Source organism: Stomoxys calcitrans, chromosome 2, assembly GCF_963082655.1.
Source record: "Stomoxys calcitrans chromosome 2, idStoCalc2.1, whole genome shotgun sequence".
In the NCBI taxonomy this organism is placed as follows: Eukaryota; Metazoa; Arthropoda; class Insecta; order Diptera; family Muscidae; genus Stomoxys; species Stomoxys calcitrans.
In genome coordinates this window covers 198,945,653-198,958,788 of record NC_081553.1, presented here as the reverse complement: position 1 = coordinate 198,958,788, position 13,136 = coordinate 198,945,653, and the positions used below count along the sequence as shown (strand labels likewise).

Below are 13,136 nucleotides of genomic sequence, written 5' to 3'. Positions count from 1 at the left end.
GACGGACGGACGGACATGGCTATATCAATTGAGAACGACGAATATTTCGAGGTGTTACGAACGGTATGACTAGATTAGTATACCCTATCCTATGGTGGTGGGGATAAAAAAGAAAAGTAACAAAAAATTCGATTGGAAAAATTGCACGCAGACATACACATAGCCACATAAACAACATGAACAAATTACTAATCAGTTAGGTTTGGGAGGGTCGAATCTCATGTACCTTCCACCATGGATTGTGCTTTAAAGCATTCATAGGACAACTTCATATTGTAAGAACTAATTCCATAGTCAAACATGATATCAATATCGGCATACAGACCTAATTCGTCTTACATCTAAGCTCTACAGGAAAGCGGTACCTATGTTCTGTATATTTTGTGAGAACTTCTCCCATTGAGAAACTATGAAAGAAAAAATTCTATCGGTTTTCAATTTGTGTGTAAAAACTGTGTCTCTAAAAAAAAATTAAAAAACTGTGTCTCTAAAAAAAAAGTTGGCAAATTCCGTCTTGTCTCCTTTCTTGTGTACGGTATGCTGAGGTTCCAATCATCGGGTATGCGTTCTTCTTCTAGCAAATTGCGCAGATAAGCTGATGCATACGCCTTATCAGCGTGTCGCCTCCGGTCTTAAATAGTTCAGCGGGTAACCCGTCGGCTCCTGCTGCCTTGTTGTTCTTTAGTTGGGTTACTGCTACTTGGACCTCATTCTGACTAGGAGGAAAACATTCTATACCATCATCAGGGATTGGTTCTGCGATATTCTCGGACACTAGCAGTTGGATATAGCTCCCACTTAGACTAACTTTCCAATAATGCAGTCATTTGTAAATGCATTCTCACGAATTTTCGCTTAAAGGATTCTCTTTCGACTCTTGAGATTGTTGTTGAATTTTATAGAAAAGGTTCGGATTAAGATATAGCTTCCATATACACACTCCTCTTCACCAGTTCCAATCCAATCTTCTAGCCAGATTGCGCAGATAAGCTGATGCATACGCTTTATCAGCGTTTCGCCTCCAGTCCTAAATAGTTCAGCGAGTAACCCGTCGGCTCCAGCTGCCTTGTTGTTCTTCTAGAAGGTTCTGACTAGAAGGTTAACATTCTATACTATCATCAGGGATTGATTCTGCGGTATTCTCTTCGCCGCCAACGTCGGACACTATCAGTTGGATATAGCTCCCATTTAGACTACCTATCCAATAATGCAGTCATTTGTAAATGTATTCTCACAAAATTTCGCACAAATGACTCTCTTTTGACTCTTGATATTGTTGTTGAATTTTATAGAAGTAGGTTCAGATTAAGATATAGCTACCATATTTACACTCCACTTCACCAGGTATCGAACCAATGAAATATTGACTGCAATAAGCGTTTTATCTGAAGAAGGGGGAAAGTACTTGGAATTTATTTTTTAAAATTTGTCAAAATGATGGCGCTTAGTGATAACAATAACACAAATATGCTCCAAGTTCTGTATAAAGGTAAAATGTATGTAATTTATGACGAAAATCTGGTTGTTGTTGTAGCAGATTATTGTATTCTATCTTTCATCTGCTTGATTTTGTTGAGTGTCAAGACCCAGGAACTCTGGGACTAAGATGGGGTGCGTCCACAGGCATCTGGTTCTGAGTCGAGTGGGTCTGGCCGCGCAGTAAAACAGGTGACGTGTATCGTGCGGTCCCTGGTTACAATCGGGACATACATCTTGCACGTCGGCATCAATCCTAGCTCTGTGGGAATTGAGGCGGATGCATCTGTCGGAACGTAATTGAGCCAGAACCACTCTGGTTTGCCGGGGCTTCAATCAGCCCAGGCCATGTGATAGGACGGTCCTCGTGGCACTGGACCTATCGAAGGCATTCGACACGGTCAGCCATGCCAAATTGTTTGAGGACATCGCCAACACGTCCCTCCAGCCAGGCCTGAAACGATGTGTCGCGAATTATCTGTATGGTCGCCAGTCATTTGTGGAATTTAGGGATAAGAAGTCGAAACACCGTATAGTGAAACAGGATGTTCCCCAAGGTGGGGTAATATCTCCGGCACTGTTTAACCTCTACCTATCCTCCATTACACCCCCTCCATACGGCATAGACATCATATCATATGCGGACGATTGTACGGTCATGGCATCAGGCCCTCCACCCATTGATGACATCTGCGATACCACAGTAGTGGTGTAGGGTATAAACATTTTCAGTGGTGGTTTTTCCCCTCCTTATGCTGGCAATATTTGTGAGCTACTATGCCATGTAAAAACTTCTCTCCAAAGGGGTGTCACACTACGGCACGCCGTTCGGACTCGGCTATAAAAAGGAGGCCCCTTACCATTGAGCTTAAACTTGAATGGGACAGCACTCATTTATATGTTAGAAGTTTCTCCCTGTTCCTTCATGGGCGAAATGTGCAATTTTACAAAGGGAATGACTAGATTCCTATGGCGGTGGGTATAAAAAACCAACTGTTCATACACCCCTCGTATCTTATATCTTTAGTATAGCCAAAGGAATGTTTTTAAACAGAGTTCTTCTTGTTTCTTTTCTTTCTCTCCTTCAATATTTCAAGCTATGACAAACGGAATGACTACATTATTATACCCCTTCCTTAGTGGTAGGTATAAAAACCAACTGTTCATACACCCCTCGTATTTTATATCTTTAGTATAGCCAATGGAGTGTTTTTAAACAAAGTTCTTCTTGTTTCTTTTCTTTCTCTCCTTCAATATTTCAAGGTATTACAAACGGAATGACTGCATTATAATACCCCTTCCTTAGTGGTGGGTATAATAACCAACTGTTCATACATTCCTCGTATTTGATATCTTTAGTATAGTCAACGAGCTTGCCTCATATTTCGCTGCAAGAAATCTGAAGATATCCGCCACCAAATCTTCAGCCACATTGTTCACTACAAATACGCGTGAGGTGAATACTGAGCTGGCTGTGATGGTCGATGGAGAAATGATTTCGGCCATCAAGTGTCCCCAAATACTTGGCGTCACATTTGACAGCTCTTACACATTCTGCTCACATGCCACAACAATCTGTAATAAAGTCAAAAGTAGAAACAAGGTCCTCAAGTCACTTGGTGGCAGCATTTGGGGTGCAGACAAAGAAACCTTGTTGACCACGTACAAAGCAATTGGCCGGTCTGTGGTAAGTTATGCAAGGCCAGTGTGGTCTCGTCAACTTTGTGACACGCAGTGGAATAATATTCAGATCTGTCAGAATGCCGAGCTCCGAACTGCGACGGGCTGTCTCCTCAGGAGACAAAGATCCTACCAGTGCGAAGATATAACTACATGCTGCCCTAGCAATACCTTTTGGGCTGTTATCGGGTGCAGACAAAGAAACCTTGTTGACCACGTACAAAGCAATTGGCCGGTCTGTGGTAAGTTATGCAGCGCCAGTGTGGTCTCGTCAACTTTGTGACACGCAGTGGAATAATATTCAGATCTGTCAGAATGCTGCCCTTCGAACTGCGATGGGCTGTCTCCTCAGGAGACAAAGATCCTACCAGTGCGAAGACTTAACTACATGCTGTCCAAGCAATACTTTTTGGGCTGTTATCGTAGAAACCATCCAAATCATCATCTTGTGGATAGATATCTACCGCCCAGAAGCCTTAAGGTAGATCTACACGATCTAGAGCGTGAGGTTCAGCGCTACAAGAGAAAACCTCTAGATCAAGCAGCATATGAAGCGGGTCTAAACAACTTTCATGCAGACACGGTAGCAGATGCGGTAATTGGCTACCGGGTGAATGTAGTCCTTGGAGAACGACCGCCACCCATTGCGGAAATCTGGTGTTTTTAAGTGGTTAAAATGCAAATTTGGCCCATGAACATTCCACTAAGGAACGGGGGTAAACTTCTCACATATCAATGAGAGCAGTCTGTTTCAAGTTTAAGCTCAATGATAAGGGGCCTCCTTTTTAAAGCCGAGTCCGAATGGCGTGCCGCAGTGCGACACCTCTTTGGAGAGAAGTTTTACATGACATAGTACCTCACAAATGTTGCCAGCATTCAGAGGGGAAAACCACAGCTGCAAAATTTTTTCTGATGGTCTCGCCAGGATTCGAACCCAGGCGTTCAGCGTCATAGGGGGACATGCTAAACTCTGCGCTACGCTGGTTCACCAGTATAAAACCACAATATGTTTTTACCTACCTACATCGTTGGGAGCTGGTAAGTTTATTGAAATGTTAATGAAATGAACATTGAAGCTTCAGGAAGTGTGTATCGCTTTTATGTTGGTAGTAGCTACGATTTTTTGTTTTACTTCTCCTATTGGACCACTGTGACATTCCACTAAAATCCTTATTGCAAAACAGTTTAAAGGCTTTAAACATACATCGGAATAGTTTAAGCTAGATTTCAAAGAATATATATGATACAAACTACCACAACAACAAAGTTGTTTCCAATAAAAGGACACACAATACACTCAAAGGAGTATAAATATGCAGATAGTACAAAATACACAAAAATTTCACAAAAAAAAAAAAAAAAGAGAAACACATTTGTTACAAAATGAAAAAAAAAAAAACATCTGTATACAATAAATACTTCGCGTGTATTCACAAATATGTGTGCATGTGTATTTGCAACGCAAATATAAGCGAATGATAAATGATGCTGATGACAGTTAAGGTAGGTGATTTCGTTTGGCAACATTTGTATTTTCACTTCCGGAAACTTGTTTTATAAGGACTTCAGGCAAGCGGTATGTTTGCCATTTTCTAAATTAAATTCACTGGACTTGTACTGGATTTCCATAGAACTTTCATTATGGAAAATTACATTTTGCCATTTATATGGTAAATGCTAAAATACTTCAAGAAGCAATTTGTGTTTGGAGTGGAACATGTTGATTGTATTTCGTTGGAAATTGTCACTTAAATAATCAACATTGCCTGCTACTTGCCCTACACCTTTTGGGAAATCTGATCAAGGATATTTGAGCAGCGATTTAATAAAAATTTTGATTTCACATTTACAGGAACTCAAAAAGTATTTGTTAATTAGTTTTTGGATCCAGCAATCTGGGGTGAAGTCCCACCCAGAAAGCCATAAAAATGGTCAAGGAGATCAATTGGGAAAATATAAATCCCAAATGGAAGTTGCAGAGTAGGAATGGTTAGCTAATACCTTTCCCATCTTTGTGGTAGCATATGCATGCTAATTTATAAGAGCTGCTCAAATATCCAGTTCTAAAACTAAGCGTGTGCCATTGCAGGCATTATGCATTGATTGAAACAAACAACAGTCAGAAAGTGCAAGTTTCAGGCTATAAAGTTGATGAGCCGAACAAACTTCTCACACATCAGTGTTTGCAGTCCGATTGAAGTTTAAGCTCAATGATAAGAGGCCTAGTTTTTGTAGCAACACCTCTTTTGGAGGGGAGATTTTACATGGCATAGTCGTGTCGCCAGCATTAGGAGAGGATAGGTTAGGTCGAATGGGTCGCCCACAAATGGTGAGTTCACTCGGAGGCCAATTTCGAGCATTGTGGTACCCTAGAGAGAGAGAGAGAGAGAGAGGGAAGGAAAAGGAAAAATGTGAGACATCGTACTAGAGTTTATACACGAATAAAAAACAAGTAAAAAGGCGTTAAGTTCGGCCGGGCCGAACTTTGGATACCCACCACCTCGGATATATATGTAAACCACCTTTCGTCAAAATCCGGTGCAAAACTCATACCTTATGCCCCATAGCAGCTATATCAATATATGTTCCGATTCGGACCAAATACTAATAAGTAAAAGTTATTGTTCAATTGTATATAACAAAATATTGGTCTTTTTAGTAGCTATATCTAAAAATAAACCGATCTGAACTATATACGACACGGATGCACATAACATAAGTCAGTGTGTAAAATCTCAGCAAAATAGGATAATAAATGTGGCTTTTATGGGCCTAAGACCCTAAATCGGAGGATCGGTCTTTATGGCAGCTATATGCAAATCCTAACCGATCTGAGCTACATTGACGGAGAATGTCGAGGGGCCTAAGGCAACGTACCGTCCCAAATTTCAGCAAAATCGGATAATAAATGTGGCTTTTATGGGCCTAAGACCCTAAATCGGAGGATCGGTCTATATTGCAGCTATATCCAAATCTGAACCTATCTGAGTCATATTGATGGAGGATGTCGAAGGGCCTAGGACAACTAACTGTCCCAAATTTCAGCAAAATCGGATAATAAATGTGGCTTTTATGGGCCTAAGACCCTAAATTGGCGGATCGGTCTATATGGGGGCTATATCAAGATATAGTCCGATATTGCCCATCTTCGAACTTAACCTGCTTATAGACAAAAAAAGAATCTGTGCAAAGTTTCAGCTCAATATCTCTATTTTTGAAGACTGTAGCGTGATTTCAACAGACAGACGGACGGACATGTCTAGATCGTCTTAGATTTTTACGCTGATCAAGAATGTATATACTTTATAGGGTCGGAAATGGATATTTCGATATGTTGCAAACGGAATGACAAAATGAATATACCCCCATCCGTCGGTGGTGGGTATAATAAAAAAGACAGGAGGAGTGGAGAAAACCCGTGCGGGAGTTGAAGAACCGCCTTCGGTACGCAAGCACGCAAGCCTGTGTCACGCCCCTTCAGAATCATCCTGTTTCCTCAACAAATCTCAGGAGAGATACCAGAGGTACATTCGCAAGTTCACTCAGATCACAGAAGAAACGGGTTCCCAGAAAGGAAAGCCTACGTCTCTGCAGACCCGGACAGGAACAAAGTAAGTGCTCAATAGTCTCCACCTCATCCTCATCGAGGCAACTCCTACAGAAGTCATTGTGCGGTATCGCCATGTGGCCTATGGCTTAGTCTCCAGTTATGACCCCTGTCAAAGTACTCATCGATCTCTTATCGAACGCCAGCAATTTCCTCGTCCTCATCCGGTCGATGACCGGCCATAGTGCATTCGCAGTCCGGCAACCATCCACAGTGTCCCACCTCGCCACTGACGCCGCCCTGGCCATCCCTTATACTGTGTTCAGTAGCTCGACAAATGGCACGTAAGCAAGACCGATGACTGGTCCGCCGGGCGTAGACGAACCCGCCCTGGCGCACTCGTCCGTCCTCGCATTCCTTGGAATCCCCTCATGCCCAGGAACCCATGTCAGCGTCACATTGTGGGCAAGGAGCCTATCCAGGGAATCCAAACAGTTCGCCACGCGTCTCGACCTAACCATCCTCGGCCCCAAGGCTTTGAGCGCCGTCATACTGTTCACATAAATTCTGAGTTTCGAGGGCGGCAGGCCCCTTGCCAGAATTTTTCTTGCGGCTACTTACCAATGGCACAGACCTCTGGCTGAAAGACCGTGCACTTGTCCGGCAGTCTCAGAGATATACTGATATTGAATGCATTAAAGTAGAAGCCCAATCCAGTCCCTGACTGCATCTTGGTGCCAATACTGCAATGGCACAGACCACTGCTTGAAAAACCGTGCACTCGTCCGGCGGTCTCAGAGATATACTGATATTGAATGCATTAGGGTAGAACCCCAATCCCGTCCCTGACTCCATCTTGGAGCCAATACTGCAATAGCACAGACCTCTGCCTGAAAGACCGTGCACTTGTCCGGCAGTCTCATAGATATACTGATACTGAATGCATTAGAGTAGAACGCAAATCCAGTCCCTGACTCCATCTTGGAGCCATCTGTGTAGATCGAGGACTCTCAGTCCTCAAGTACACCATCGGCCCTCCATTCGTCCCTCTCAGGAAATTGAATCGCGAATGCCCTTACTCCAGTTGGCACTGGTGGCAGGCAGTCGGAGATCCTCCTCTGTCTACCCTCCGTATCCATAATACCCAGAATCGAACTGTAGCCGCAACCCTCCTCCTTCAGCATGCCGAGCTCTCTCTCTCTCTCTCTAGAGGGGATAACCATCGAAGAAAATTTTATGAAGGTCTCGCCAGGATTCGAACCCAGACATTCAGCGTCATAGGCAGACATGCTAACCTCTGCGCAAAATTGGCTAAATTAATGGATCCATTTTTCATCAGATGTAAGTGAACCTCTGTAACTAGTGCAAGGTAATAAGTGTCTTGTATAGTGTAATCTTCATCTGCTCAGAGGTGTAATTTTAGTCTGCTCAGAGGTGACCTTGTAACTAAACTGTCTAACTAATCCAAGTAGCATCGGTTTGCCAGTAAAGCTGCTGACTTTCATTATCTGATCGGCTGTGCAGGGCGTTTTGGGAGTTGATACCATCCATTTTCTCTTATCACCGTTTACTCATAGACCCATTTTTAACGAGTCTATTTCGATTCTTTCAAAGGCTGCAGTTACTACTTCCGTTGACCGACCGATAATATCGATGTCGTCAGCTTAGACGGGTAGCATTTGTTGTCTTGTGAGTAGTGTGCCATATCTATTCACATCTGCATCTCGCATAGTCTTCTATAGCTGGATATTAAAGAGATCACACGACAGGCTGTCTCCTTGTCTGAAACCTCGTTTGATTTTAAATGGTTCGGAGAGATTTTTTCCTATTATTACTGAGGAACGCGTGTCAGCAAGTGTCATCCTGCAGAGTCTTATTCATTTCGCAGGTATACCAAACTCAGACATGGTTTAAAATAACTTTGAAGGAAAAGGGCTTAATAGTCAATAAAGAAATGGTAGGTGTTGATTTGTTCTTCCCGGATTTTTTCCAGGAATTGGCACAGTGTGATTATCTGGCCTAGGTGTGTTGAGCTCCAATCATCGGGTATGTATTCTTTTAGCCAGATTGCGCAGACAAGCTGATGCATACGCCTTATCAGCGTGTCGTCACTGGTTTTAAATAGTTCAGCGGGTAACCCGTCGGCTCCTGCTGCCTTGTTGTTCTTTAGTCGGGTCACTGCTACTTGGACCTCATTCTGACTAGGAGGTAAACATTCTATACCGTCATCCGGGATTGGTTCTGCGGTATTCTCTTCGCCGCCATCGTCGGACACTAGCAGTTGGGTGAAATGTTTTTCCCATATCCATAGTAGGCTGAGGTTCCAATCATTGGGTATGCGTTCTTCTAGCCAGATTGCGCAGACAAGCAGATGCATACACCTAATCTGCGTTTCGCCTACGGCCTTAAATAGTTCAGCGGGCAACCCGTCGGCTCCTGCTGCCTTGTTGTTCTTTAGTCGGATACGAAAGATTCCCTCAGATCCTGATTCTATATTTGGTGGACTAAGGGACTGTAATCTTACTCTTTCAACCAGCGACTGGTAGATTGGGTGAGACTGATGGCGAACGGAGTCATGCAGTATTTGAACTAAACTCCAGCTGTTCGAAGACCTCAAGAAGACTGAAGGAGTTGTATCCTACGAATTCAATCAGGTGAGATTGATGGTGTATAGAAGCGGTGGGGTTGGGGAATCAAAAGACGACTCAGCAATTGGATGAGGCTGATGGCGAATGGAGACATGCAGTATTCGTACTATTGAAGGAGTTGTATCCTACGGATTCAAACAGGTGAGATTGATGGTGTATAGAAGCGGTGGGGTTGGGTAATCAAAAGACGACTAAGCAATTCTTCCTGAAAACTAGTTTGTCGACCACGTCACTAAGATCAGGTGGATTGGGGGAAACTAGAAATCCCCTTGCCGCGATCGAAACAGGAGGGAAAAACGAGACCGGAAACGACCAGCCCTGTGTGGGTGGATCATCCAGTTCGGTTGGGCTTAACCTGTGCGCCAGCGGGGTAGGACGGAACTTAAAAGGCGTCTCGACGGCAGGTGCTAGTGAAGCCTGGAGGAATCGCCCACCCCGTAAGTGTCAAGTGTACTAAGAAAGAGTGGTTCCACTGCTTTTTCACCTGCCGCTTCAGTGGGTCGATTGAAGTGACCATAAAATGAAAGAAGCGCGCGATGAACATTCTAAATAGAGGACGCATTTTGATAATAAATTTCAATAAATTGCAAGATTTGTTCGTTTGCAAGACGATTCATGGTTAAATTATGGACCAAACTGAAGATGTTTGACAGTGAAACAAAACATGAAACCAGCGAGAGCTGTAGCCTAAAAGATGAAAGCTAAAAAATCACCCTTTACTTGGAGTGTTTGAGTATAAATCCTTCTTAAAATATATGCGTTAATGGACAATATATACGTCGTATGAAACACGAGCTGTATGAAGATGATAGAATAGTTAAACGCATCAAAATCCAATGGTTGCGTTGGCTAGATCCAATTGTCAAAATGGAAGAAGAAGTTCCAGCAAAAAAGTCTAGAAAGCGACCATAAAAGAAAACGCAACAAAGGAAGCCCAAATCTCCGATGGAGTGACTAAAAGGAGAGCTACATCTCGAAATCTCATCTCAGAGATTGGAGAAGATGAGCAGACAATCTAGGCACTTAGACATCTATTCTACGTTGGGCTAGAGGAATACATTTTCTGTAATGGCCAAGTAAAGTAAAATTCCTCTTATTGATGTAGGTTGTTGTGGATTGCAAATAGGCCATATCGGTTTAGATTTGGATATAGCTCCCTTATACAATGCTACTTCGACTTGATTTGATGATACTGTCTTACGCGATCTACATCCTGATATAACTACCACATAAGCGGATATCCCGTTTAGGCTTCCACGGCCTTGAATTTTCCCTTTTTGTGCTTGATTTGTCAGAGAATTGGTATATAACGCAATATCAATGGTGGTGGGTTCCCAAGATTCGCCTTGGTTGCTACCTGTTGTGTTTTTCTTAGTTCGAGCATTTTGGTAAACATACTCAGTTTGCGTTAAACATGAAATTTTCTGGTCATTCAATGTTAACCTAATTCAACAATAAATTTTCCACGGAAAGACACCTTTAGCCTAATTAGTCATGCTTTTACTCGCTCATTTCAGTATTCTTCTTTCCTATCTTTTTTTCTTTTTGGCTTGCTTCCATTCTTAAGGTCAAAACTCAAGGAAGTAATAAAGAGTTTATTTTTATTCCAAATATCAGATTTTGTGACCTTATTTCCTACTTTATAATCAAAATTAATTTGGTTTGTTTGCGAAATGATCTTCTTCCACGCGAATTTAACTGGCACACCGACACCAGATGATGCAACAGACCAAAGCAACAGCCTTCGAAATGCTAATAAAGTAGTGAGAACGGAAGAGCTATGGCTATGGCTATGAGGGCAAAGGATGTAAAAAAGGAATATGACGTTTTTATCACACACACTTCGAATACATGTGGCCAGACAACACATAAGCCTGCTCTTAATATAACAGCCCACACAAAAGCACAGCACTAGAGTGTGTGTGTGTGGGAGAGAGAAAGAGAGAGAGTGATATAAGCACAAGCATAGGACTTCAACCGTAAAACAACATATTTTATTGAGGCCATAATCCCAACGCTTCAACACCAACACACTTTCGATATTGCCAAACAAGCCACTACCACCACTACAAAAGCGGCTAAGAGCCAAACAACAGCCACAGCCACAGCCATAGCCAACAATTAGCCATATTCAGCGAATGACCGAACCAAGGGACCCCAAAAGCGTTGTTAATGAATTCAGTTAACATTTAGACGTCATAGTGGTTAAACGCATTCGAAGCGGCAGTCGGAAAACGCAACATCAGTTCAAAAACTAGTGTAAAAGACCACAGACAGTTGATTGACTAATAAAAAAAAAACAGAAAGGAAATCCTATCAAACTAATAACTCGTTCATTCAAGGAGAACAAAAATAAAACAACAAAAAATAGTAGTGAAAAAAAAAACGTGAATGATGATATGAAAACAAATATGGTGAACCCCAGACTTATGAGATCGTAATTTATTTGTAATCATTACACACCGACAGACAGCTTCAATGGAGTTGCGGTTTTGACGCATTCATCATTTCTGGCCTATTCCTTCATTCATTTATCCCTTGGCCTCTAGGTATGGTGTATTTTTCTTATCTCGAAAATTGATTTGTAATTGATAATTTTTGTTGAACGAATTCATTACTCTTATATGGCATGACATTAATCGACTTTACCTACTGAGTACTGTGTAAAGCTATCGCCAGCTATCAGCGTCCAATCTTATCTGCAGGCAATGTAATTAAATCATTTGTTGGACGCGCTGCTCTGAATATGGCAGGATATTGAATTTATTTTGCCCTTCAATGTGGTTCCCGACACCATCGATAACAATGCTGGGAAGTGAAAGTTCCAATGCAGGGTATTTTAGAGGTTAGCGCAAAGTACAGATGTGAATTGTGATAAGGGCAAACAAGCATTTTGTTTGGACATTAAATGAATGAAAGGCCTAATTACCAAAACCAAATATTTAAAGGGGGGGCTACTATGGGATACTATTTTTAGTAGCAATTTAGGGTTTCTTAGCTAGGGAAGGGTAAAACTTGGTCCGTGTTGACTAGCCTGTAGCTGCACTACCAGTGTAAATGTAATGAGTCAAACTGTGGAATAAGTGGAAAATTTTAGTTACTACTCAAAAGCAAGTATGAAAGTGCTAAACGATTATAAAAGCCGAGCCGAGTCTTGAGAACCCATCATCATGACTTTTGCAAAAAATTGAAATAAGTAAAAGCGTGCTAAGTTCGACCGGGCTGAATCTTATACAGCCTTCACCATGGTTTGCATTTGTCAAGTACTTTGAATGACTTTTTCAATATATATATATGAGGCCACCGTAGCACAGAGGTTAGCATTTCCGCCTATGACACTGAACGCCTAGGTTCGAATCCTGGCGAGACCATCAAAAAAATTTTTTTTCAGCGGTGGTTTTCCCTTCCTAATTCGGGCGACTTTTGTGCGTTACTATGCCATGTAAAACTTCTCTCCAAAGAGGTGTAGCACTGCGGCACGCCGTTCGAACTCTGCTATAAAAAAGGGAGTCCTTTATCATTGAGTTTAAACCTGAATCTGACTGCACTCATTGATATGTAAGAAGTTGCCCCTGTTCCCCAGTGCAATGTTCATGGGCAAAAATTTGCAATTTTACTATAAAGTTATTGACCGCTGTGGTCTGTACTGGTCATTGCTGTTAGAAGTCACAGAAAAAATACCACCTCCAAAATTTCATGCAAATTCAGGCTATATCCGGTTATTAACCGACTTGACCCATACTTGTTGGAAGTCATACCATAACGACCTATGCAAAATTTCAGCT

The 13,136-nt window shown here is 42.1% G+C and overlaps 1 protein-coding gene across 1 annotated transcript in view; it reads left to right on the top strand.

Moving 5' to 3' along the window:
- The first annotated feature begins 11,562 nt into the window (after positions 1-11,562).
- Positions 11,563-13,136, top strand: part of LOC106090480 (tyramine receptor 1) — a 94,374-nt gene continuing 92,800 nt past the window's right edge. Inside the window, exon 1 of the mRNA XM_013256681.2 lies at positions 11,563-11,900. The gene's annotated coding sequence lies outside the window, so the exon portion shown is untranslated. The remainder of the gene's footprint in view (positions 11,901-13,136) is intronic.